General features: G+C 38.1%; 1 pseudogene; it reads right to left on the reverse strand.

The window, feature by feature from the left end:
- Positions 1–1,855: 1,855 nt before the first annotated feature.
- On the reverse strand, positions 1,856–15,516 carry LOC149243878 (nematode resistance protein-like HSPRO2 pseudogene; annotated as a pseudogene).
- Positions 15,517–25,908: the final 10,392 nt, after the last annotated feature.

Raw genomic sequence — 25,908 nt, forward strand, 5'->3', positions numbered from 1 at the left:
ATGATACTATACTAGATATATTTGACTAAAATTTACAATCTCACTAAAACAAATTAGTATTGAAGAACTAAAGGCAAAATTTATACCTTTACCATAAATTCAGTTAAATTAAATGACATCCTAAGCAATAACACAAGGCCATGCGCAAAAAAATTAAAGTAGAGTATAAAGAAGTATCAGAGTACTTTGTAAAATAAATGTAGAGATAAAAAATTATACTAATTATATGTTATTAGTCAATCCAAAATGCATTATGTAATATTTTTTCTCAAAACTTTGGAAATGAGTGGATATATATGGTAGGAATGTAGCTTGAATACAAAAGAGGAATAATCAAGAGACCAAGTCTACTAGAACCATTGTCCATACCAAGTGAGTGTTGGGAAGAGGCCATAATGGATTTTATTACAATTATACCAAAGTATGAAGGAACAAATTTCATTATGGTTTTGGTGTTTTGACTTACAAAGTATGTCCACTTTTATAGAAAAGAAGCATCAAAATGGTTTCTGAAGAACAATCTGCAAAGGAAGAAAATCACTGTCAAAGTAGAAACCCACCATGAAAAGCGCTGCAGAGATGATGAGCAAGAGACAACCTTTAGAATAGTCTCATTCACCCCTTACTACTCACTCAAATTTGTTATGACACAAACACGTAACACAGAAATGTCAAATGTAGGGAAAAAAGGAAAAAAACATAACGGTATGATGTCAATATATCCAAAAAAATTGATATATATATATAGATATATATATATATATATATATATATATATATATATATATATATATATATATATATATATATATATATATATATATATATATAAGATAACTATCTTCGTCAATAAGAGAAAATTGGATAAAGCCACCGTATAAGATGACTCATCAATAGTATAATGATATATCTTATATATCGTTAAATCAATAAATCGGAACAAGATCCAATAAGACCCTTGGATAGTTGGTTCACTCATATTAATTTTGAAGCAGAAAATATTCAAATAAAAGAATTATATTTTTTGAGGCCTAGTTTAAAGAGATAATTATTTAGTATGACCCGTAATGAAATTGTAATGTTCCATCATTTAAATTATATATTTAAATATGATATAGATTTAATACATTAAATTTTTTATGATATATTCCATTAAATAAATTCAATAATCTAAAATTATAATTATCTCAATTTCACACGCTGAATTAAAAAATCTTAAAAAACAAAAAATCTGATTAAATATAAATAAATAAATAAAAAACAATGCATCAAAAAAATTATGATGCATTCCATTAAATAAACTTAACAATTTAAAATTATAATTATCTCAGTTTCACACGCTGAATTAAAAAATCTTGAAAAAAAATTAAAAAATAACAGCATTAAACTACATTTCATGTTAAAATTTATAATGAATTATATAAATATCATTAAACTCATCATAGAATTTAGGTAAAGAATTAAAAAATTAAAAAAAGAAACAACTCGTAAAATTTAATAATTTTAATAATTACCTTTTTAATTTTGGACAATCTTTTACAGTATTTAACGAAGGAGGAATTGCACACTATGAATCCTTAGTATCCTATCCATGTTGGAGAGGGAAAAAAAAAATTGTTCAAATTTCTAGCACTGTTCTATTGATTGGTCCTACTGATGGGGATGAACAAAAATGAGTCTAATCCTATATCCAATATAATTCTATGTATAGTACTCAAAACTGTCAATGTAAGAAGTGTATGTATGAATTTGGGGTAATACTTTGAAAAACTGAAGGCATTGTTCTTTGTCTTGTAAACTTCACTTGATTTGTCTGTAGATCTTCCAGTGTACCATCCACCATAGTTGTAGACTTCTAGTGCCAATAGTAACCCAAAAATGTCTTTGCACCATCCACCCTAGGGAAATAAGGTGGTTCAAAATATATCTGACGTAGGGCATCACAAGCACCTAGATATGATGGACCCTTCATTTCAATGCTACCCATGGCTGTTACTACCAGCTGTTGATATGAGAAGAAAAACCTTTTCATCGCGGCTTCTATTGCCTGGAAGGCCAACAGAACATGTATTGTTGCAACATGATAAGCACCTGAAGTGTTATGTGAGCGAAGTCCATGTGAATGAAACAAATGCATAAGTGCCTCCTGGAGCCTTGGTCCACCCTTTGGATCAGCCTCAACACCCATGACTTTGGGCACCAGATGCCTTAGTTCCTTGCATGCATTTGTGAGGTCTCTCTTTGGTCAATTTAGTGATGTCTAAATTGCAACTTTTAAATGTCAACCCGGGGCTCGTAAGCTGATGAAGTGATGTGTACTGTATGTACTTAGGCAACTGTTTCTTAAGTTTTTGTCGTTTTTAACTTTTTAAGTTTGTTTTCAAATATATTTCGCCTATTGTTAGGTTGATGGAAATGAAATAAAGTGAGTGAAGTGTGTGTGATTGTGATGGGTTCTAAATGATTTCCTAAAACTTAAAAGTATTCTACAAGAAAGCTTTGAACAACAACTGAAATGAAATCAACTCTTAAAGGAAAATGAAGGCATCAAAGAAAAGACCAATGGCATCGACCCAGTACCTCTACTGCTGATGAAAATGAAATTGAAAATGACATCTACATTAACTCAATTAAAAAAAAAACAAGAATAACTACTTTAACTCTTCAATTAAATCAATGTAAAATCTAAGTGACAAATCACACCACTTAATTTTCCCTTAACATTTATGCCTTCAGCTGGATTGATCATATAAGAAAGAGTTATGAGCAAGTTAGCAATGTGAGTCTTAAAATAAAATAAACCAAGCTGCACTAAGTGATATTATGGCTCCACTAAAGTTAGTTGATTATGATAAAAAGAGCCATCAAAAGGTGAACAACTTGATAAGCTATGAGCAGAAAGTAAAGTGCAAACTAAAGCAATAGTACTAATGAAAATCAAAAATAAAGATCAGCAGTTTAGATAAGACGATCACAAATGCCACTAGTTGTAAAAGGAGAAGAAAAGAAACTGTCCCGGGCACGCCTAAGCAATCTGCAAAACACACTGATCAGTCATGGAAAAGCGCAGAAATATAAATGAGCAGATTTCAACGTTTATATACAACTATTGTACATGATCGAAACACGGCAATCAAAGGCATTTTGTACAACTATTATACATAAAATGATAAAAAGAAATGCAGGAAATTAAAAGCATTGTACAGGCCTTAAGTAAACAGGGGCCCTCTGCCTACTCCAGCCAGCTCAAAAAATCAGTTACACGCTTAGAAACAGAACGGTCTTCTCATATATTATGGAGCAAAATAGAAAGTACAGTGGGAGATCAAAATTACATAACAGTGGCTAACTAATCAGCGTTTAGAGACGCTTTATTTATAGCAGAGAAAACAAAACTAACTTAACACAAACTACGCTATTCTATCAGCTGTGTAAAAACACGTAATCTAGCACAGTCCTCGGATTTAGGCAACGGTCGTGGTGGGCATTAAATCTTCTGTTGGATTCGTGTTTCCCATCATCTGCATGGCTGAGGAAGAGGCCAGTTGTTCTTCACGTGCTCTAAAACCGAACACGCAGAGCCGTGCCACCGCCAATGACCTCTGTTTGACTGTAGTTGCCCCCTCGTTGACCATGGGTTTTTATGACTGGTTTGGCTGAGCTGGAAGGACACACACCATGTCCTTGGTTCCACGAACTTGCCCATGTGGCTCTTCTGCCCGGAGGACACCTAGAACATGTCGTTTAATAAAACAGCTACGGAATCCGGGGTTGGCTGCGGAAACCGGGATCAGCTGCGGAAACCCTGTGTGAGCTGCGGGAAGTGCAGCACTTGAACCAAAATTCTAAACCAACAACACAGTCATTAGCATAATTAAAAAACCATGTAAAAAGTCCTAAAATACAATGATTTGAGTAATTTGATGGGGGGAATGAGTGGCAAAAGAAGGAAATGAATAGGAAAAGGAGGCTGAGAGGATGTGTAAAGAAGTGCAGGTTTGAGGCTCAACATACCCCCACTGTGAAGGTGTTGCATCTCCTCATGCAACCAAAACTTTGTCATTGCTGTTCAGTCCATGTGTTCAGATGCTTCTGCCAAAACATCTAGCCTTCTTTTCTTTCTTCTTGTTTCCAAAATTGTTCTCGGTTTCTTAACCAAACACTTGAATTTCAAATTGATCAAGGCCCTGCTCAGTTTCTTGCATTTTCTCTTCAATTTTCTGTTCTTCTTCTGCCAGAGTCCTAAGTGAAGCATGGTGTTGTCATGGACAATTTTGTCCACCTTGCTTTGTTCTTTCAATGCTTTGTTTTCTTGTTTTATATGCCGGTTCAGGACTTCTAGCTCAAACACCTCTTGTTTCAAAGATTGGACCTGTTCATTAAGAGGCAATATAGTGCTTGGACCTGCAACTGATTGCTCTAAGGTCTCCAAATAATTGTATACCTCCTGCTGGTCAGGGTCAATTTCAGGTGATCTCTTTGGGCTATGCTCAAAATCAAATTCTGTTTGAAGTTCTGGCTGAAAGGGGCTCTCTTCCCGTGGAGGAGTGGACTCAAGGTCAATCTGAGTTGGAGCCTTTTCAGGTGTACTTTCTCCCAAATCAATGAAATGTGATTGTTTTACTTTAGTCACACTCATTCTTTCTTTAATTCTACTGCTTCTTCTCACTTGTGCACTAGTGCTCTTTGGTTGGACACTCTGTTTTTCTTTTTGTTTCTTCTTTGAGAGGGCAGAAGCTTGAAGTTGTGAGAGTCTATTAGCCAAGGTTTGATATTCTTCTTCTATTGAAGGTTCAGGTGATGGACATGATTCTTGAACAATTGCTTTCCCTTTCTCCTTTTTCTGTTTCTTAGCTTTATCTCTCTTTACCTCTTCTTCCTGAGTAGTCTCCTGAGTTTCTACAATAGGAGGATCTTGGGCTGCAACATCTCTTTTCATTCTCCTACTTCTTTTTGGGACTCTAGGAGAACTGCTAGCGGAAGCTTCAGTTGCCTCTTGAAAATGATTCCTGACTAAAAAATTTTCCCATGTATCATTGTTGTTTTTCAATTGGTCTTCTATGAGAATTTTAATGAACCCGTGATGATACAAGTGAGGTTCAATATGGTCTATATTCTTTTGGACAGTGGAACTCATTTTCGTTAGGCTTCTTAACAGAAAATAGGGTAAATTGATGGCATGGCCTTCCATGAAGTTCATCATAATTCTAGCATGGTACATATACATAGTGCTAAAGCAGCCCTCACATGTAACAAACTTTTGAACAAGTAATAACAATGCAGTCCATTCTTCCTTAATCACATGTACAGGAATCCCTTTGGTGAATATTGAAGTGTCCATACCTGGGTTCTTAAGCATATATTTCCATCCTTGATCTTCCACTGTTCTGTTCTTAAACCATCGGTCTCCCACCTGAGGTAAGCTGGTTGTTGTTGCTATGGAGTTCTCTGTGATTGTGAATTTCAGGTCCCCTACTTCCACAGTGTGTCCATTGAATGATCGAGCAAACGCTTTCGTTACCTCCTTATCATATCCTCTGAATTTTTGGATGAACTTCAACCATTTTGCCTTCTTTAATGCTTCCTCTTTCTGTGGGTATCCTTCTAGATACTTTGAACCTTCAGGTTCAGCTCTAAGCAGCTTCCCCATCTTCGACTCTTAACTTCGGCTGAAGCTTTGACTGTGTATGGATGCTCAAGGAGGATGCTCACGGGAAAAACAGATGGACTACGGCTGTAAGTGGAATAGCCGCAATGTAATGCAAGGCAATACGGGTTTGAAACGGAACTGTGGAGTTTGAAACAGAGCTGCGGGGTTTGAAACAGAGCTGTGGAATTTACAGCGAAAATGAGAGTGGAAATGTTGTGAGTGCGAGGGAGTAGAAGACAAACACGAGAATGAGTTCAAATGCGTGCGGAAATGGGGTGATAAGAGAATGGAATAACGGCCGAATCCCTTGAAGTTCGGGTGGCTTACGCACACGTTTTAGCATTGGCTGCGGAGATCGTGGTTGAGAAGAGACGTAGTACGATAGGTCTCTTCTTCCTTGTACGGCTCATAAATGAAAGCGCAGTCTCAACTTGAGTTTGAACTAAGAGTGATTATGAGACCGTTAGGAGGGTATGAGGTGGATGAAGGATTATCGTGGAGGAGAAGTGGGATGATCTTGCCGAATCATTGCATTTAGTGGCTCTGTCCACGATTTAATAATTATGCATAAAATGACATTTAAATGGTTGTTTGGAAAATATTTTGATCATACCTTCATGGGTTTACCATTTGTTGATTAAGGTTGCTGATCTATGATTGCTTTTGTTCCTGCAGGTGCCTCCTATCCTTGTTGCCTTTGGTGATGATGATGATGTTAATCTTTTTGAAACAGAGTGCTGCTAGCTGTAGAGACAGAGTGGTGCTGGCTGCGGAAATCGTTTCTGGCTGCGGAAACTGGTGCGAGCTGCGGAAACGGTTTCCAGCTGCGGAAACTAAACATCTCCCTTTTAACTGCACAAAATTAGTTAGAAAAAGACTAACTGAATGGAAATAGTCCTGAAAGGGACTTTTATTAATGGAATGAGATGGAGTGAATGGAGTGAAGTGGAAAAATGAAATGGAATGAAGTGAAATGGAGATGGAAAATGATGAAGGTGAAGTGAAATGGAATGAAAATGAAGTGAGGATGGAAAGAGAGAGAGATTTTTTTGGAAAATATAGAGTGTCAGGTGTCCCTGATTTTCACTCCATATTTTCTGTATAAGACCGCCAATCTGAGATTGGTTTTCAGGCTTATACACTTTTTTCTTTTTCTTTTCCTTTTTCTTTTTTTTTTCAATTCAGAAAGAAACAAAGATTAGGCTGATGGAGGAGAAGAATTCTTCTCCACTAGCCTCATTGCAGAATTTTCTTGGAATATTTTGACAAAGTCCTCTTTTGAGAGTGGCTTATGATAAATTTTCAATCGGTGGCCATTCACAATGAGAGGAGTTTGAAACTCATCAATAGTCTTGATTCGAACTGTTCCATTGCTAAAGACTTCATCAATCTCATATGGCCCAAGCCAATGAGTTTGAAATTTCCCTTTGAAGTCTTTAAACTTTGAATCAAACAGTAACGCCCAATCTCCCTTTTGAAACTTCTTCTCTTTGATATATCGGTCATGCCACTTAGTTCTTTGGTGCTGAACTAGATCGGTCCTTAGAATTGCATCTTGTCTTATTTCATCTAGCTCATTTAGCTGCTCCATTCTGTGCTTTTGGGCTTCTGATAGACTCATCCCCAACTGAACTGCCATCTTGAAGGTCTTGATTTGAAACTCAATGGGGAGCAAGACTTCTTTCCCATAAACAAGTTCATAGGGAGAATGTCCTGTTGTGTTCCTCCATGTAGTTCTATAGGCCCATAAGGCTTCAGGAAGCCTTTCTGCCCAATCTCTTCTGTGGAGATGAACAGTCTTGGTGATGATGCTTTCAAGAACTTTGTTTGTAGATTCCACTTGACCATTTGCTTGCGGATGGTATGGAGTAGATTTTCTATGCTTGATTTTGTATTCCTCCATCAGCTTCTCCATCAAATTAGATGTAAATTGACTTCCCTGATCTGTCACAATTTCTCTTGGGACACCAAAACGAGTAAAAAAATCTTCAAAAAGAAATTGAACAACTAAATTTTCAGTGGCAGAAGGCAATGCCTTGGCTTCTACCCACTTAGTAACATAATCAGTGCAAACCAATATATACTTCTTTTGTTTAGATGGTGGATTAGTAGGTCCAACGAAATCTAAAGCCCATTTCTCAAAGGGTTCGATGAGTACCTGTGGCTGTAGTGGCATTTCATTTGAAGGAGTTGGTCTCCCAACTCTTTGGCAGCTGTCACACCTTCTAACATATTGCTTTGCATCTTTGAAGAGAGAAGGCCAATAATATCCTAAAGAAAGGATTTTATAGGCCATCCTCTTGTCAGCAAAGTGTCCACCACACGGTTCATCATGACATGCCTTAAGGATGTCAGGCATTTCATCTTCCCGAACACATCTTCTGATCACACAATCTAGCCATGTTTTGAACAATTCATTAGAAATCCAAGAATACTTTGAGCTCTCCTGAATGATTTTCCTTTTCTCATTAGGAAATAAGTGTGGAGGTAGCTTCCCTGTAACCAAATAGTTAGCAATATATGCATACCAAGGAGTTTTAGTAGTTACTGCAAACAGATATTCATCTGGAAACTTATCCTCTACGGGAGAATCTTCGTTAGTATTTTGAATTCTAGACAAGAAATCAACTATTGTATTTTGTTTTCCTGGTTTATCTAACACAGTAATATTGAATTCTTGTAGAAGTAAAAGCCATCTTGTAACTCTGCCATTAGTAACAGGTTTGTTCATGAGATATCTAATTGCAGAATGATCAGTATGGACAAAAGTTTCATAGCCTGTTATATAGTGTCTAAACTTGTTGATTGCATGAACAACGGCTAAGAACTATTTTTCAGTCACAGTATAATTTAACTCAGTGGGAGTCAAATTTTTACTGGTGTAATAAATGGCATAAGGAACTAAATCCTTTTGACCCAACACAGCTCCTAGAGTTGTATCTGAAGCATCTGTAGAAATGTGGAAGGGAGTTTCCAATTTGGCCCTCTCAAAATGGGTGCTTCAGATATTCTAGTTTTTAAAGTTTCAAATGCAGATTGATAGTCAGGATCCCACTTGAATTCACAGTCTTTGGTAAGTAATTTGAAGAGTGGAGATGCTATCTTGGTGAAGTTTTCAATAAATCTTCTATAATACCCAGTAAACCCAAGAAAACTTCTAACATCTTTTTGACAATTTGGAATAGGTAACTTGGAGATGAATTCGACTTTTGATCTATCAACTTTGATTCCATCTCCTGAAATATGATGTCCTAAAACAATCCCTTCAGTAAACATCATAAAACATTTTTCATGACTTAATGAAAGATTTGTTTCTTTACATCTTACAAGGACTTTTTCCAAATTTTCTAATGCCTCTTCAAATAAATTACCATAAACTGTAAAGTCATCCATATAGACCTCTACACAATCATGAATTAGATCAGAAAAGATTCCTAGTACTACCCTTTGAAATGTTGCAGGTGCATTACATAACCCAAAAGGAAGTACTCGGTAAGCAAAAGTTCCCCATGGATAGGTAAATGTGGTCTTGTCCTGGTCTTCAAGTGCTACCTGAATTTGATTGTAACCACTAAAACCATCCAAAAATGAGAAATACTTTTTACCTGCTAGAGTATCTAATACTTGATCAATAAAGGGTAAAGGAAAGTGATCCTTCAAGGTTGCTTTTTTCAATTCTCTGTAATCAATGCAAACCCTCCATTTACCATTCTTCTTAGGTACTATAACCAAAGGGGAGACCCACCGACTATCTGAAATAGGGTAAATGAAGTTTACATTAAGTAACTTTTGGAGCTCTTCTTTCACTATCTCCCTAAGATTTGGATTCATCCTTCTTTGAGGTTGTCTGATTGGTCTACTGTTTTCCTCAATGTAGATGTGATGAATGCAAGTCTTAGGATCAATACCTTTCATATCGGTATACTCCCATGCAAATGCAGTAGAATGTCTTTGCAAGATTTTGGTTAGCTCTTCCTGTTGTGATTTTTCCAAGTTTTTGTTGATGTTTAATGTTTTTCCTGGAAAGATCTCAATGGCAGAACTACCAAACTCTTCCATAGAGAAAAGAGACATTTGTCTAGATGATAGACACTCTATGTCAGAATCCAACTGAAATTGTGTGGAGTCATATTCTGAAGATGGTTCAAAATTTTCTAATGTGTTCAGAATTTGACTATCTTCACTAATCGCAGAAATGGTAAAGACAGGTTGTATAGTATCTTCATCATCAACCCACTCATTATCTCCTATTTCTGTGATTGCTTTTGCTGGAGGATACAGATTGAACTTCTTTATCGAATTACCATCAGAAATGTACATATCCCCAGACCTACAACTTATGAAAGCATCAGCTGTGGCTAGCCAAAGTCTTCCTAAAATAAGAGGATGTCCTCCTAGATTACTCTTGGGAGTTAAAATCATGAAATCCACTGGATATTCCCAAGAATCTAAGGAGACAGGAATGTATTCTAATACACCATCTGGTTTAATAATTGATCGATCTGCAAGTTGCAATAAAGTAGGTGTAAAAAGAATATTAGGAAGTTTTAGCTGTTCCATAGTCTGTCTACTCATAATGTTAATAGCAGCCCCTAAATCAATCAAAGTATTTGGTATTTCTACCCCATTGATATGTGTTTTGACAATTGGACTACCGGGATCTACATATTTCTGCATAGTAATCTTTCCCATCATGATGTCTGCAATTTTTCCTACCAGGTGGATCCTTCTGGTATCTCTTGGTTTCCTTCCTGGTCTTTTAAAGCTCAACTCCTTTATTGTTTTCGCTAGAATAGGAATTTCCTTAATGGCTTGTAACAAGGGAATCTTGATACATACATTCTTCAATTCATCTATGAAATTATAGTCAGGCAACCAAATTTGTTTTTCCACTCCTTTGTCAATTTGTAATCTTTCAGGAAAAGGAGGTGTGGATAGAGATGTAGGTTGCTCAACTATAGGAGTTGTGGGGGTTAATTCTTTTTCTTTTCCTTTTTGAGCGTCTGGGTTTTGAAGAGATGCTTCAGAACCCTTATTGGCATCAAGAGATTCCTCCTCAAAAATGCTTTGCTCTTGAGTTTTTATAGAAGGTTTGTCTAGGACTCTACCTGATCTGAGTTGTACTTCATTGAGAGGAACAATCATATAGGTAGGAAAAGGTTGTCCTTCCATCATGTAAGCATTTTGAGGATTTTTATTGTTGGGGTTTGGCAATGGCTGAGAAGGAAGTTGATTTGACTTCTGTTGGAATGGAAGCAAGAGTTGAGAATTGGGATTCTGTTGAGATGGTTGTTGTTGTTGTGGAAATGGTAATGATAGTTGTGGATTTTGATTTGGAAGTTGTGGAGCTTGTTGATTTTGAAAAGATGGAGGATATTGGTAGAATTGAGCAAATCTACCATAAGGATTCTGCATACCTTGTACCCATGCTTGAAAAGGATTTTGAGGTTGGGGCCAAGGTTGTTGCCAAGGATTCCAATTTGGTGGAGGTTGAAAATTCATAGAGTTGTTAAACCCTTGATTTTGTTGCCCCTGCCAAGGTCTCCTTGCAACAAAACAGAGAGATTCAAGTGTACTTGGATCTTCTTGAAAGACAGCTTTGAGCCCAGGAATTGAAAGACAATCCTTGGTCTCGTGGTTCTCTGAACAAATTACACATGTCTCTACAACTTTTGCTTCCAAGGGACATTCCCTTAGAGAATGTTTCTTTCTACACTTTGGGCAAAAGATGGCCAAAGCCTCAGCTTCTGCTTTCTGCTTATTGTGAATCTTAAGAGTGTCTAACTGTTCACTAAGACTCCCTAAGATGTCAGTTTTAAATTCATCACGCATACTGCCAATCTCAGCCCTACTTACTGATCCAGTTGCAGATTTGTTTGCTCTGAGGAGAGAAGGATCTCTAGGCCCTTTTTGAGTTTTAGATTTCCCCCTTGAGAGATGGACACATAGTTCTGCTATATCATTGAGTGAAAGTTGAGATATATCTCCCTTCCCCATCATGTTCAAAATGTCTATCCATTCATCTCTAATGGCTTTTAACAAAAGGGCTTTCAAGGTCTCCTCATATAAGTTGTTCATTTTTGCTCTTTTCAAATTGTATTGAAATCTTTCAAGAAAATCCTCCAAATTTTCATCTTCCTTTTGTACCATTTTGAATACCTCATCCTTGTGATTGGTGGGCATACAATAGTCCAAGTACCTATCCAAAAATGTTTGTTTCATATCATTCCAAGACCTAATGGATTGAGTGAGTAATCCCATGAACCACTTCAGAGTTGCTCCTTTCAGTGTTGAAGGAAACAGTTTGAGTTTTTGAGAGTCTTCCAGATAATCATAAGTTCGACAAACGAATTCAAACTCAAATAGAAATGTTTCAGGGTCCTCATTCCTCATCCCATGGAAATTTGGGAGGACAGATGGTGAGATGTTTTTCATGGTGGCTCGGGAGTCCTCATCGACTATAGGAAACCCGAATGAGTTATCTCCATCCCTATTTCCCCCAATGTTACCTCGACCTCCTCCATTGTTTCCTCCTCCTCCTCCTCTACCTCTACCCCTACCAAATCCAGTTGATCCTTCCTCTGTCATGATAGTTCCCTTGGAGACTTCAGAGTTTTCTAGTTCCTCTACTAAGGGTGAACGAGAAGGAATTTCTCCCTCTTCTTCAGATGTTTCTACTTCTTCAATTACAATTTGTCCTCCTATGGAAGAGAGAAAAGGGTCTCTTTCTTGTTCAGACTCGATGGATGGTGTGGGAGAGTCAACTATTGCCTCTTGAATTCCAGGAATCCTAGGGCTAGGAGTGTGAGTTGGAGATGATGGAGGTGTCTCTTGTCTATTCCTTGGAGTAGATGGACTTGTAAAAATCGAACTCTTAGCTCTAGCTAAAAACCTTCCCCTAGAATCTCTTGCTCTATGCATGTCATTTTTTTATTTTCCTTCAAGTCAGGGTAATAATTCTCTTTCTGATCTTCCAGGTCACTCTAGGTGCAAGAAGAGAGCATACTCAAGAAACTATTAAACCAATAACTTTCTCTTTTCTGATCCTCCAGATCACTCTAGGTGCAAGAGGAGAGCATACTTTGAGAGGTTATTAATTTTCCTTCCTTGAAATTTTCTTGTTTTTTTTTTTTTAAGAATTGGCTACCTAATTTTCACGTCCTCGGCAACGGCGCCAAAATGTTTGGTCAATTTAGTGATGTCTAAATTGCAACTTTTAAATGTCAACCCGGGGCTCGTAAGCTGATGAAGTGATGTGTACTGTATGTACTTAGGCAACTGTTTCTTAAGTTTTTGTCGTTTTTAACTTTTTAAGTTTGTTTTCAAATATAATTCGCCTATTGTGAGGTTGATGGAAATGAAATAAAGTGAGTGAAGTGTGTGTGATTGTGATGGGTTCTAAATGATTTCCTAAAACTTAAAAGTATTCTACAAGAAAGCTTTGAACAATAACTGAAACGAAATCAACTCTTAAAGGAAAATGAAGGCATCAAAGAAAAGACCAATGGCATCGGCCCAGTACCTCTACTGCTGATGAAAATGAAATTGAAAATGACATCTACATTAACTCAATTAAAAAAAAACAAGAACAACTACTTTAACTCTTCAATTAAATCAATGTAAAATCTAAGTGACAAATCACACCACTTAATTTTCCCTTAACCTTTCTGCCTTCAGCTGGATTGATCATATAAGAAAGAGTTATGAGCAAGTTAGCAATGTGAGTCTTAAAACAAAATAAACCAAGCTGCACTAAGTGATATTCTGGCTCCACTAAAGTTAGTTGATTATGATAAAAAGAGCCATCAAAAGGTGAACAACTTGATAAGCTATGAGCAGAAAGTAAAGTGCAAACTAAAGCAATGATACTAATGAAAATCAAAAATAAAGATCAGCAGTCTAGATAAGACGATCACAAATGCCACTAGTTGTAAAAAGAGAAGAAAAGAAACTGTCCCGGGCACGCCTAAGCAATCTGCAAAACACACTGATCAGTCATGGAAAAGTGCAGAAATATAAATGAGCAGAATTCAACGTTTATATACAGCTATTGTACATGATCGAAACACGGCAATCAAAGGCATTTTGTACAACTATTATACATAAAATGATAAAAAGAAATGCAGGAAATTAAAAGCACTGTACAGGCCTTAAGTAAACAGGGGCCCTCTGCCTACTCCAGCCAACTCAAAAAATCAGTTACACACTTAGAAACATAACGGTCTTCTCATATATTATGGAGCAAAATAGAAAGTACAGTGGGAGATCAAAATTACATAACAGCGGCTAACTAATCAGCGTTCAGAGACACTTTATTTATAGCAGAGAAAACAAAACTAACTTAACACAAACTATGCTATTCTATCAGCTGTGTAAAAACACGTAATCTAGCACAGTCCTCGGATTTAGGCAACGGTCGTGGTGGGCATTAAATCTTCTGTTGGATTCGTGTTTCCCATCATCTGCGTGGCTGAGGAAGAGGCCAGCTGTTCTTCACGTGCTCTAAAACCGAACACGAAGAGCCATGCCACCGCCAATGACCTCTGTTTGACCGTAGTTGCCCCCTCGTTGACCATGGGTTTTTATGACTGGTTTGGCTGAGCTGGAAGGACACACACCATGTCCTTGGTTCCACGAACTTGCCCATGTGGCTCTTCTGCCCGGGGGACACTTGGAACATGCCGTTTAATAAAATAGCTGCGGAATCCGGGGTTGGCTGCGGAAACCGGGATCAGCTGCGGAAACCCTGTGTGAGCTGTGGGAAGTGCAGCACTTGAACCAAAATTATAAACCAACAACACAGTCATTAGCATAATTAACAAACCATGTAAAAAGTCCTAAAATACAATGATTTGAGTAATTTGATGGGGGGAATGAGTGGCAAAAGAAGGAAATGAATAGGAAAAGGAGGCAGAGAGGATGTGTAAAGAAGTGCAGGTTTGAGGCTCACCAGTCTCTAAGGGGGGCAGACCAAAGGCAATATGCGCCTGCAAGCGTACTAGTGCTACTAATTGCCAACTGGTGTTTAAGGCAAAGGAAATCATCTGGGTCCATCACTAGAAGCAAATTCACAATTTTGTGAGCATGTTCCACATCCTTTCAACCATCCAACAGTCTGTGGATGCTCCTACGAAATCCCCAGAGTCTATTCTTTCATATACTCTGTGCAACAATTCTTGGCCTACAAATACCCAAGCCTCAAAGATCTGGAGGACATTGCAAAGTTTGGCATCTTCTGGATTATGGAACTGTTTATGTTGTTTTAAAGAGTGCAAATATCTTGGCTTGCAGATTCTATCATATTCAAGAAGAGGCTTACCTGACATATTTGGTTCCCCCAGACCTAAAGTGAAGGGAGTCCTCTGCATATGGCCTTCAATGGCAAGCCATATTCTAGAAACCATAGCTTCAGCGCTTTTCCATGTACCCAAACGAGGAAGTAAGCTCTCTTCACTTGTTCTGCTAACCACAGGTAAAGCACTAGGTCTCTGCCATACCTCATGGAAAACTTTCCTAGCAAGAACACCACTACTTACTGACAACTGAAGAGTGGGAACCTGCTTGTCATTTTCACAAATCATTGAAATCAACTCAATCTGGGAACTAATTAAGGATTCAAGCCTTCTCTTCCATTCCTCTTTGTCAATGTAAGTCCTTGTGTCACAGAGGACAGACGAAACAAACCGAAAAGTAATCTCCAATGACTGTAAGGCAGCCTTTACCAACCCCTCTCTAGACCAACCAGGCCATTCCTTGAATTTCCACATGGCACTGAGCTCGGGGAGATGCACATACTGCTCGTAACCTGCACACTCCATGGGGGAGGGCTCTATGGACTCTTCAACAAAGGCAAAATAGGATGCCATTTATTTACAGGACATATTTTTTCCCTGCAAACATAACCAGGAGAGTAAAGACACTAATGCTCTCCATATACCATAATCTAAAAAGAACAACATAATAATAGAATAAACACTAAAATCCATTTTAAACACTAAAATTTTGAAAACTGGAATAGAATAAAATGTTCTTAAATCCTTGATATATTTAAAAAGTTATATATAATATGTTACTGGACAGAAAACATATCTATTTGTTGCAACTCAACTTTTTTTGTAGATGATAAAAAATCAACACATAAATAATGAAAAGAGTTAAATAATGTCAACACATAAATATATATCTTTCTAGTTAACAAAGTGAATAGATATAAGCTAAATATACGGTGGTTGGTGCACACATAAATACATCTTAGTGAAATAGAATATACAACTTTTATTTTTGCTCCCCATGCCCTGTAGCATGTATGGGACAAAAAGTTTTGGTGAGGAAACTTTAATTTTTGTCTCCCTAACCCTGTAAGATGTATGTGCAAAAGTTACAAGAAGACTAGTACAAGCAATTTAGTGGATATTTGGTGTTTCCTCAGTTATGTTGTTCACAATCTGCTAGATGAAAGGTTCAGTTGGAAAATTGATTGGGGTAAATTGAAGCAAAGAGGAGTTGATTGCGGCCTTTTTAGACCTGGTTATGAAAATTGCCTAATTGGGTTACCCTGCCATGGAAAGAATCTCATCCGGCTTATCCCTATATATGCTATCAGGTTTTGGTATAACTACATGGTTCCCAACAAAGCCAGCCCCTCATTAATAAACCTTCTTTACAGTCCAATAAATATTTTTTAGAAGAAAATGTTGCCCTCTCTAATTGACTGTTATCCTTGTGTTAAATGGAATTCCCGGCATCCAATATACCTGCTGGATACCTTAATATACAGTAGACATAAGCTCATGAGATGGAAACAAGCTTGGTTCAATAATACCACGCTACAAAGTGATTCTACAAACTGATTTAAATCTCAAGGCCTTCAGTGTACTTACTTTTATGATTTACATGATTATGATATAAATCTCATGGTCTTCAATGTAATTTTATAATTTTGAATTTGAAGTATTGAAATTACTGGAAATTCAACAAGCCTAAGACAAAAACAGAACACAAACAAGGTAGGACAAGGAAACGGCCAATACATATAACAAAACATAACCACTACAACTGCCAACAAGAAGCTAGAGACAGCCCAAAGCATAGCAGCACTGAAGCTGCCAGCAATGTTAAAGACCCAATAATATGGACAACGTTTAATTGATCCAATCATTTGAAATAAATGAGTCCTACAATCCAACCTGACTTCACGTCCAAAAAATTGAAGCTTGCCGTCAACAATACCAGTGAATATGAAGTATGCAATTGCTTCACATCTTAACATGCTTGTAAAACTTCGCAGTTTTTATAGCTTGTACCAGCGTTATCAATTTCTAGGGCAGTGATCTGGTCAGAAGTTTGGTGTCTTATTTAATTCTTTTAGACTGTAGAGTCCAAACCCCTAGTTTTGAAGCTTAATCTTTCATCATGTTCTTGCATAAACTTTACCTTATAGTGCCAACCATAACCAGATAAAGCATGTTTCCAAACACTGTTAACAGCAAACAATTTCAATGAGTAAGATCTCAATTGTGAATTATGCAAATGGGGTCCCAAAAATAATCTCGCATCTGCCCTTATATGTCACCTTATTAGTGAGGACTAAGATCAACAATCTCGGACTTTCGAGGACGGAAGATAAAATACAAGGCCAATTTAAAATGGCCAAGCAGACACACAAAATTGATTGGGGTAAATTGAAGCATAGAGGAGTTGATTGCGGCCTTTTTAGACCTCGTTATGAAAATTGCCTAATTGGGTTACCCTGCCATGTAAAGAATCTCATCCGGTTTATCCCAGCATCATCATTCCACTTAAAATTAGAAAGGAGAAGAAAAGCTTGGACAGCCAAGGCTTGTAAGCCTCCGGCAATTGTAAGGCCATTACTGTTGCACATCCGGCAAGGACAAAGTCTGTAAGTGCTTTCATTGTTAATGTAAAAAGTGGTTTCAGAATTGCGTAGTTCGATTTTTGGAGTGGAATATATCTTCTGCAATTGGGTTTAAATGAAGAATGCCCGTTTTATACAATTTGATTAAGAAATTGTTGTTTATGAGTTCATTGCAAAACTATTGAAGACAGAAGACATTGAATCGAACATTAAATCCTGTGTGAATGGTTAATTTGCTATAGGATAGGAAATCGATCTGAATAATCGATGTTGTAATTGGGTTGTATTGTGACTCTACACCGGAATAAAGGAATTGGTATTATTAATATCAATATTGTAGTGTTGATGGAATGCAATGATGAAAGATGATTGGGTTTTATGAATTTCTGTTTTAAAACAAGAATTTAAATCTATTTCTGAGAATCGATGTTATGGTTAGATTCTGGTTGAATTCCCAATTGAATGAGGTATTCAAATTGACAGATGACAAGTTGTGCTGATGCAGAGGTTAAAGTTCAGAACTGACATTTTTATGCTTGTGGGAAACTACAGTGAAGGCGTAAGTATAAATTGTTGAAAAAGGAACAAAAGCGACTCATAGTTAACATTACAAACAGCATTTCCAATCTGGGTAAATGACGAGTTGGGTTTGGGAATATAAAACAACGTTTCAGACAAATAATGAGTTCTAGGATCTGCGTTATAAGTTCACAGGTATGAATTAGTCAGGTCCAATTGAATCGACTACCATTCCGAATTTTATGTGTTGTGCGCTGATTAAATGGAGATTTTATGTGCTGGATCGACGCTGATTGTGTTGAATTGCAGAATGCTTAATTGCTAGGATCGTTTCACCTATTGAGTTTGTGCTATGAATCCAAATCGATGGAGATCGATTCCAGTCTTAATTACAGTAAATAAATCAAGTTAAAACGCAGACAGTGTTATGGTAAAGTTGTGGGTTGATTCCCGTGTCATTTTATAATGCAAATGCAGAGTGATTTGAGTTTTATTAGCGCTAAAGAAATTGTGGGTAGTAAACTGAATTTGTAGGTTGAGTTCTGATTGAAACCGACTCTGATTAACGACTCTTTTTGTATCTAAACACACTGTCTTGGCACTGGAAAGGCTATATGAACAAGTTAAAGATTGAACACTGGCATTCAAGACTGTATAGAAAAATGGAAATTGAAATATAATTATAGAGATGCAGACACTGAGAATCATCTGATAGGAATTACAATTACAGAAGTAAAATTTAATGAAGCATTTGGGAAATATATGAAATTGCCCTATCTTGGAATGTCAATTGGGCAATGATTGCAAAGAATTTGTATATGCGCAGAAATTACTGAAGATTCTGGGGTTTGCAGGCTAGCCCTGCATCAACAGCTCTACCATAGTTATGTGTGAGGAATTTCGGGCCTGCTCGGTTGCTACTGCCACTGCTAGACCGTGCTGAAAAAAAAAGGTATGCAAGGGTATACGATAATACCTGTATACGCGCAAGACAGAGGTCGAAAGAGCGTTTGAAATCTTCCGTCTTTGAAGCACTGCATGCACTGAATCACCTTCTGTAACCTCTCCTCTGTTCGCCGGAGTTCAATGGTTGTAACCTCTCCTCTGTTCGCCGGAGTTCAATGGTTGAATTGTCGGGAGTTTGAATTGTCAGGATTTGAGCAGATAATACATTATCGAGGATGGTTGGTAAGGTTCGTAAATGTGCCTCATTAATACGCCAGAGTGGAGGCCAAAGTGGAGGCGGGCAGAGTCGATGGGCAGGAGCACGGCAGACGGCAGAGTCGCCGGAGCTGCGTGACCTGTAATCACCGGAGAGGGATGCATGTAACTGCCATGATCCATGGTCAAGCATGTAAGCACGCCATGACGTCAAGGGGGCTGTCTGCCGCTGTCAGGAGGGTGTAAGGACATGGCATTAACTTTGCTATAGAGGTGGAAATAGGAACTACCTGACATTTCAACCCCTATAGATCCATTAATACACCCTCTAAGGACATCGGTACATGTAGATCCATTAATACACCCTCTAAGGACATCGGTACATGGAAAGACTCTGACATCTATTTACCAGTCAATCCGTATACGTAATTTTTAGGCGAACACTTTCTGGTTAATAATTATGGAGTTGTTCATGATATGATCATCCATCTGGCTGTTTGTATCGATGGTCATTGAAACACGGAGGCATGCGTAACATAGGCCCATCCATTCTTCTGATATTGATGTCCATGAAATGTCTTCATACGAAACACAAGACGCTAGCTTGATTGATGATAAATATTGTATACGAAATAATGTATCAGGTGGAATCAGTGTTGTACGCATTAATACCATTTATTTATGTTCAAATTCAAATTCGAAATTTGAACTTTGAACTTATAAACCCGCCCCGCCCAAATTCGAAATTTGAACTTGTAAACTGCCTCGCCAATGTTTCAGGGCAAGTAGAAGCCTAAACCTAAGATAACGCAGATTAAAATAGCAGTCTACCAGTAGATTGGTGGGATTTTCCTACAAGCAGCCAAAATATTCAATGGATTCTTTTCATTTTGAACCAAAAATGAATGGAATCAGGCCAGCGTGCAGAAGCGGAAAAGGCAGCCTCCCCCTCTCACGTTGTTCTATGCTCTAGCGTAGATGGCGGTGGCTTTGGACATTATTACCCTATCTGAAATTTTTGGATGACTATTTTAGTGAAGAAGTAATTGATCATATTTTGTTATATCATTCTACTGAGCTTGAAATTTTGAATATTTTCGGGTTCTATTCTGGCAAAATGTTGTGGAAATGGATCAATTCTGCATCGTGAAACAAATCAGTCTTAAAGTAAAACATCCTCCTACTTTTATGTTTTACTGCGATTTTATCATATTTCTGAAGCTTTCCTATTTTGAATAAACACAGCCACTGAAATTCACACAGCTACCGCCTCAATTTTATGGTTTCAGATACCTTATAACCTGTTCTCTAATAGGGTTCTTGACTAATGATGATATCCTTGAGTAGCTTGTAGCAAAATGCCCCATTCTTAAAAATTTGAAAATCCAATATTGCACAGGTCTGGAGGATTTGAAAATGTGTGCCCTTAATCTCAGGTATATAGGGTTTGAAGGAAATTACACTACAGAGTCCGTGACAGTGAACTCCATAAAGCTGGTCATGTAAGAGTACTAGATTGTAGATATACATTGGATAGATACCTTAATTCATGCGCGGCTCTGCATTTTTACACCAACAATGACTTCGCACTTTGGTACACTTCTACCACAGACTCGTTGAGAAAAATTAAGTTTTTTGGGTCGTGCATGCTTGCGATTTCTCTCACAGCTCTTAATTATTTTCATTACCTAGAAGAACTCGTCATAGAAAATATAAATAAGGTAAATAAATAATTTCACGTACACTTTCTATCCCATTATTTGAGGCCATCTGCTAATCATCTGCCGGTAAGCCAGAAGTCTCTCAGGTGGGCGCAATGACACCTGGAGATCTATCCTATCATCTTACATGCAGATAATTTCAACATAGCTCTACTCATTTCTGTCTGTTTAGTTTTGCTTGTCGCTCCACTTGATGCCTTCTGCAGAGTCCTTTGACACCTGGAGATCTCTCCTTCCATCTGGCATGTAGCTATTAGCTATATATTCACCTCGCTTCCGTCTTTTTTAGTTTCTTTGCTTATCACTCCATTTTCCTGCTATCTGCTGCATTTTTTGATTTTCCCATATCCTATGATGCCATCTTTTGGCTGTTAGTCATCCTTTTACAAATCCTCTCTTCCAATTTTTCTGCACGTCCAAGCCTACATGACGGACTTCTTGTGGCTTCAATCTTCACTTGTAAGCACCCCACATACGATCTGTCAGCATTACTAGGTATAGGACCGATATTAAGGAGGTTTGGTCTATCTCGCCGTCGATTGTTTTGTGAAATCCGTTCTGCAGTATCTTCCTATATCTTGCATTTATCTATGAGGGTGACTGGCATGTTTTTTATTCCTGACTTTCCATCTGAGTTAATGCTCTTCCTTGTGGGAGGGTACTTTGATTGTACCGTCTACAGATCCTTTAGGATTGATCCTATCTGTTCCTGTCCTTCTCTTTTATTAGCCTCCTTCCTTTTCAGATAGCAAAAACGGCTATATACTTTTCTTAGTCTTTCCTTGGATTTTTTGGACGCCATGTGTTAGACCTTTTAATATGATGGAATTAAAATCTGACTCATCAGCCACGGAGGCTATGGTCTACGCGGCCATACAGGCTGAATCTCTCCATTGTAAAGCCAGACTGTCTTCTGACTGGCCTTCCACCTTAGATGACTTGCTGGTTCAGCCATCGATCCCTCCCCATACATCTCATGACGATAAAAGTCATCAAGGAAAATTCCCATCTGGGGATCGATCCCGAAAGTGTTATAAGCCAGCTAAGACTTCTCATCCTCCAGGTGCTATTCGGATTGACAGCTCACAGTTGACTGAGCGTATTGATAGTCTTCAAGAAAAAGCCTTAATTGGGAGGTGGCATTTCCCGGTCCTGAACGATAATCAGATGAGAGACTAACTCAAAGCTCAGTGGAAACCCATAATCGGGTATACCCCGATTATTGCTAAGCTCTTGAAAGAATGGTTTTGTTTCCATTTTCTAAATGCAGGGGATCGGGAAGCCATCTTAAAACACCAGTGGGTATGTGGTCGTAGTTTTCTTTCTCTGCATAGGTGGTATCTGGGATTCAATCCCCTTAGCAATACCCCTTCTAATAACCTTATTTGGTTGAAACTTCCGGGACTTCCTCTCGAATTCTGGTCTTCTGAGACTCTTTCTGAGATTGGTAATGCTGTCGGTAGAAGTGTTTATGTTGATCCCTGGTGTCGGGGTGAGAAAGACAAACGTATCGCCTGGATTCTGATTGAAATATCCTTCAGAGGCAGTTTCCCGGAGCATATCGACATCTGCTGGAGAGATTTGTCGATCAGACAGAGATTGGATTTCTGGGGTGTGCCATTTCGGTGCGCTACATGTCATCATACTGGACATCTCATTATGAATTGCCCGAGAAGGTGAGCATTGGGTAGAAAGCATCATCGCCTTACTAAATTTTCTGAAATTCCTTTTACCTCTAATGATCCTATTAAAATTCCTGATAATTATCTTTCTCTCGATATCTCTCCTTGCCCCCTCAGTTCAGATTCTCCGATTGCATGTCATGAGAATTCTTCCTATCGACCTATTGATCCTGACCCATTATTCCGGGTATCGTCGTCGATGTCGGAGTTGGAGACTGCCTCAGAGTATGAGTTGCCCCATCCTCCGAATCATCCTGCGGAACCAATCGGAGATCCAAATGTCCCGATATTGCAACCTATCCCTCTCTCTTCTGTCAATATTGATCCCTGTTCCCATCGCAGTCAGCTATCTCCTCACATTATTGATTCCTCTCCTGAAGAACATGGCTCTGATCCATTGATTGCTCCCACTCCTCTAAACTCTCCGTCTAAATCGCCTATCAATTCGATTGGTAGTGACTTAGACTTTTTTTTATCCAAGAAATCTCTGGAACTTGTTCCTCTCACTGTTCATAAGCCATCATCTCCTGTTTCTCCAAGGATCATCCCTTCTTCTGCTATGAATATCACTGTTAGAAGGAAGAACAAAAGGGGAAGTAGGCATTTCAGGGGGAGGGGTGTTGTATCTGATTGCTGTTTCAGGAATTTATCTCCGGTGGATGTTCCCATCACTGATGTCTCAGTTGACAGGCCTCTTAGAGCTGGAAAGGCCGATCTTCCTTCAAAATGAATTTTATCCTTTCTGTAAATATTCGAGGCCTGGGAGCAGACATGAAGTTCTTGGCCTTAAGAAACCTTTTTTTGTCAAAGTGTCCTAAAATTATTTTAATCCAGGAAACTATGCATCCAGTTCATATCACAATATCATATTTTCAGAAAATGCTTCCTAATTGGCACATCTCTGCAATTGATGTCGTAGGTTTATCTGGTGGTCTAGCTGTTTTGTTGGACCCTCTGTGGATTAGTGCGAAGGCATACAGCTGCCTTGCTGGTATTCTCATCTCTGCACATGTTGGAGGTCTTAGATGCCGCATCAACATCCTGAACATATATGCTCCATTCCTGAACAGATCTGAATATTGGGAATGCCTATTTGCATCGGAATTTTTTGATATTGACTCTCTGTTGGTTGCAGGTGATCTTAATATAACTTTCTCCTCAAATGAAATATGGGGGAAGGGTAAGAAATTGGCCCCAAACGCATCTATGATTCGAAATGAATTTCTTATGAGAAACTTCGTTGACATTCTTCCGTCCACTATTCTTCCCACCTGGGACAATGGAAGATGCGAAGAGGCTTACATTGCTAAGCGGATAGACAGATTCCTTATTCATGCCTCCCTGGTAGATATCCTCGGCATGCCTTTCTCTGTGGTTGAAGACTCCTTCATATCGAATCATCGGCTGATTGTTCTGGGATGGATGTCCTTGGGCATCAGAAAAGGAATCCCTTTTAAATTCAACAGACAATGCCTTGAGGAACCTGATTTTAACGATATAGTTGTTAAAGCATGGCGCAAATATGCAAATAGCGGATCTATTACACATCAGGAGAATTTTATGGATAAGATGATTAATATCCGGAAAGTGGTTAAAGAATGGCAGAATCTGAAAAGAAGAACAAATAGAAAAGAACTTCAAGACATCCAAGAGGAATTAGATAATTCTGCAAATACTTCAGATTATAATTCTTTATCCTTCGAAAGGAGACAACTCATCAAGAATCTCCATAAAAAGAAGCTGCTTTATCTAAAGAAGGAAGAAATATTCTGGCTCCTGAAAAGCAGGGCCTTATGGATGAAAGAATGCAATAAAAATTTGAAGTTTTTCCAGAGGTACGCAAATGCCAGAAGACTCAAAAATGCTATATGGAAAATTAAGGACGAGAATGGAGCATATCTAGTCTCTCAGCAAGACATTGCAAAGGAAGCAGTATCTCATTTCAGAAAACAATATCAAAGGATGGAACATAGAAGCTTTCAGGATATATTGTGGGGTATTGAAGTTTACCCGGTGATGTTTAATGATGAAGAGAATGACCAGCTTTTCCAGCCTATATCAGAGGAAGAATTATTGGCGACAATGAAATCTTTCAATAGGGACAAGAGCCCCGAACCAGATAGCTGGTCTATAGAATTTTTTACACATTTCTATGAACATATTAAGGATTATCTATTAGAGATGCTGGAAGAGATCAGAATAAAGGGGAATATCAGCAGGCAGTTGAGCTCCACTTATATAGCCCTCATTCCCAAAAAAAAGGAAGCTCAGACTTTTATGGACTATCGACAAATTTCTTTATGTAATACCACCTTCAAAATAATATCAAAGATCATTGCAGAAAGGCTAAAAGGAGTATTATCAAAGTCAATATCAAAAGAACAGTATGGTTTTCTCAAAGGACGAAGCATCCATGACGCTGTAGCTGGTACTCAGGAGGCATTATTTTCTATACACTCTAAGAAAAGAGAAGCAGTCTTACTCAAAGTAGACCTTAGAAAGGCTTACGATTGTATTGATTGGGGATATATCAGGTGTTTATTGGCTAGAATTGGGTTGAGGAGCAACATGATCAACTGGATCATGGCTTGTGTCGATCCTGTGGATTATGCTATTATTATAAACGGCACTCCTACTCCCTTCTTCAGTGCAGAGAGGGGGCTACACCAAGGATGTTCTCTCTCCCCTTTATTATTTATTTTGGCTATAGACTCTCTCAGCTTACATATTCATAAGGCAGTTAAAGAGCAAGCATGGCGGCCACTCAAAATTTGCAAGGACATATCTCTGACTCATAACTTATTTGTAGACGACATATTATTATTTGCCATGTTTTGCAGGTCCACTTGGATGCGCTTTCATATGATAATGGAAAATTTTCAAAGGGCTACAGGACTTCAGGTAAACCTGGATAAATCTTCTATATACCATTCTGATCTCAAGCTGGAAGATGTAATATGGCTATCTGAGCTATTTGGTATAAAATCTCATCATATCAACAGTGGCATTAAATATTTGGGGTTCCGAATCAAAGCGAATGGATACTCAAGAGCCGATTGGAACTGGCTCGTGGACAGATTCTATAGGAGAATCTCCGGATGGGAGTATCGTTGCCTTTCTTTGGATGGGAGAATTATTTTAGTACAATCCATTCTGAATCAACTCTCTGTTTATTGGATGCACCTATACCATCTTCCGGTGAGTATTATCAACAATATGAACAGTCTTTTTGCAAATTTCATATGGGGGGGTCATGCTGATAAGCGTAAATTTCATCTTATTAAACTATCTGGTATCTCA

Source organism: Pinus tabuliformis, chromosome 8 (assembly GCF_031772625.1).
Source record: "Pinus tabuliformis cultivar Carrire ecotype Pingquan chromosome 8, CPIR1, whole genome shotgun sequence".
NCBI classification, from domain to species: Eukaryota; Viridiplantae; Streptophyta; class Pinopsida; order Pinales; family Pinaceae; genus Pinus; species Pinus tabuliformis.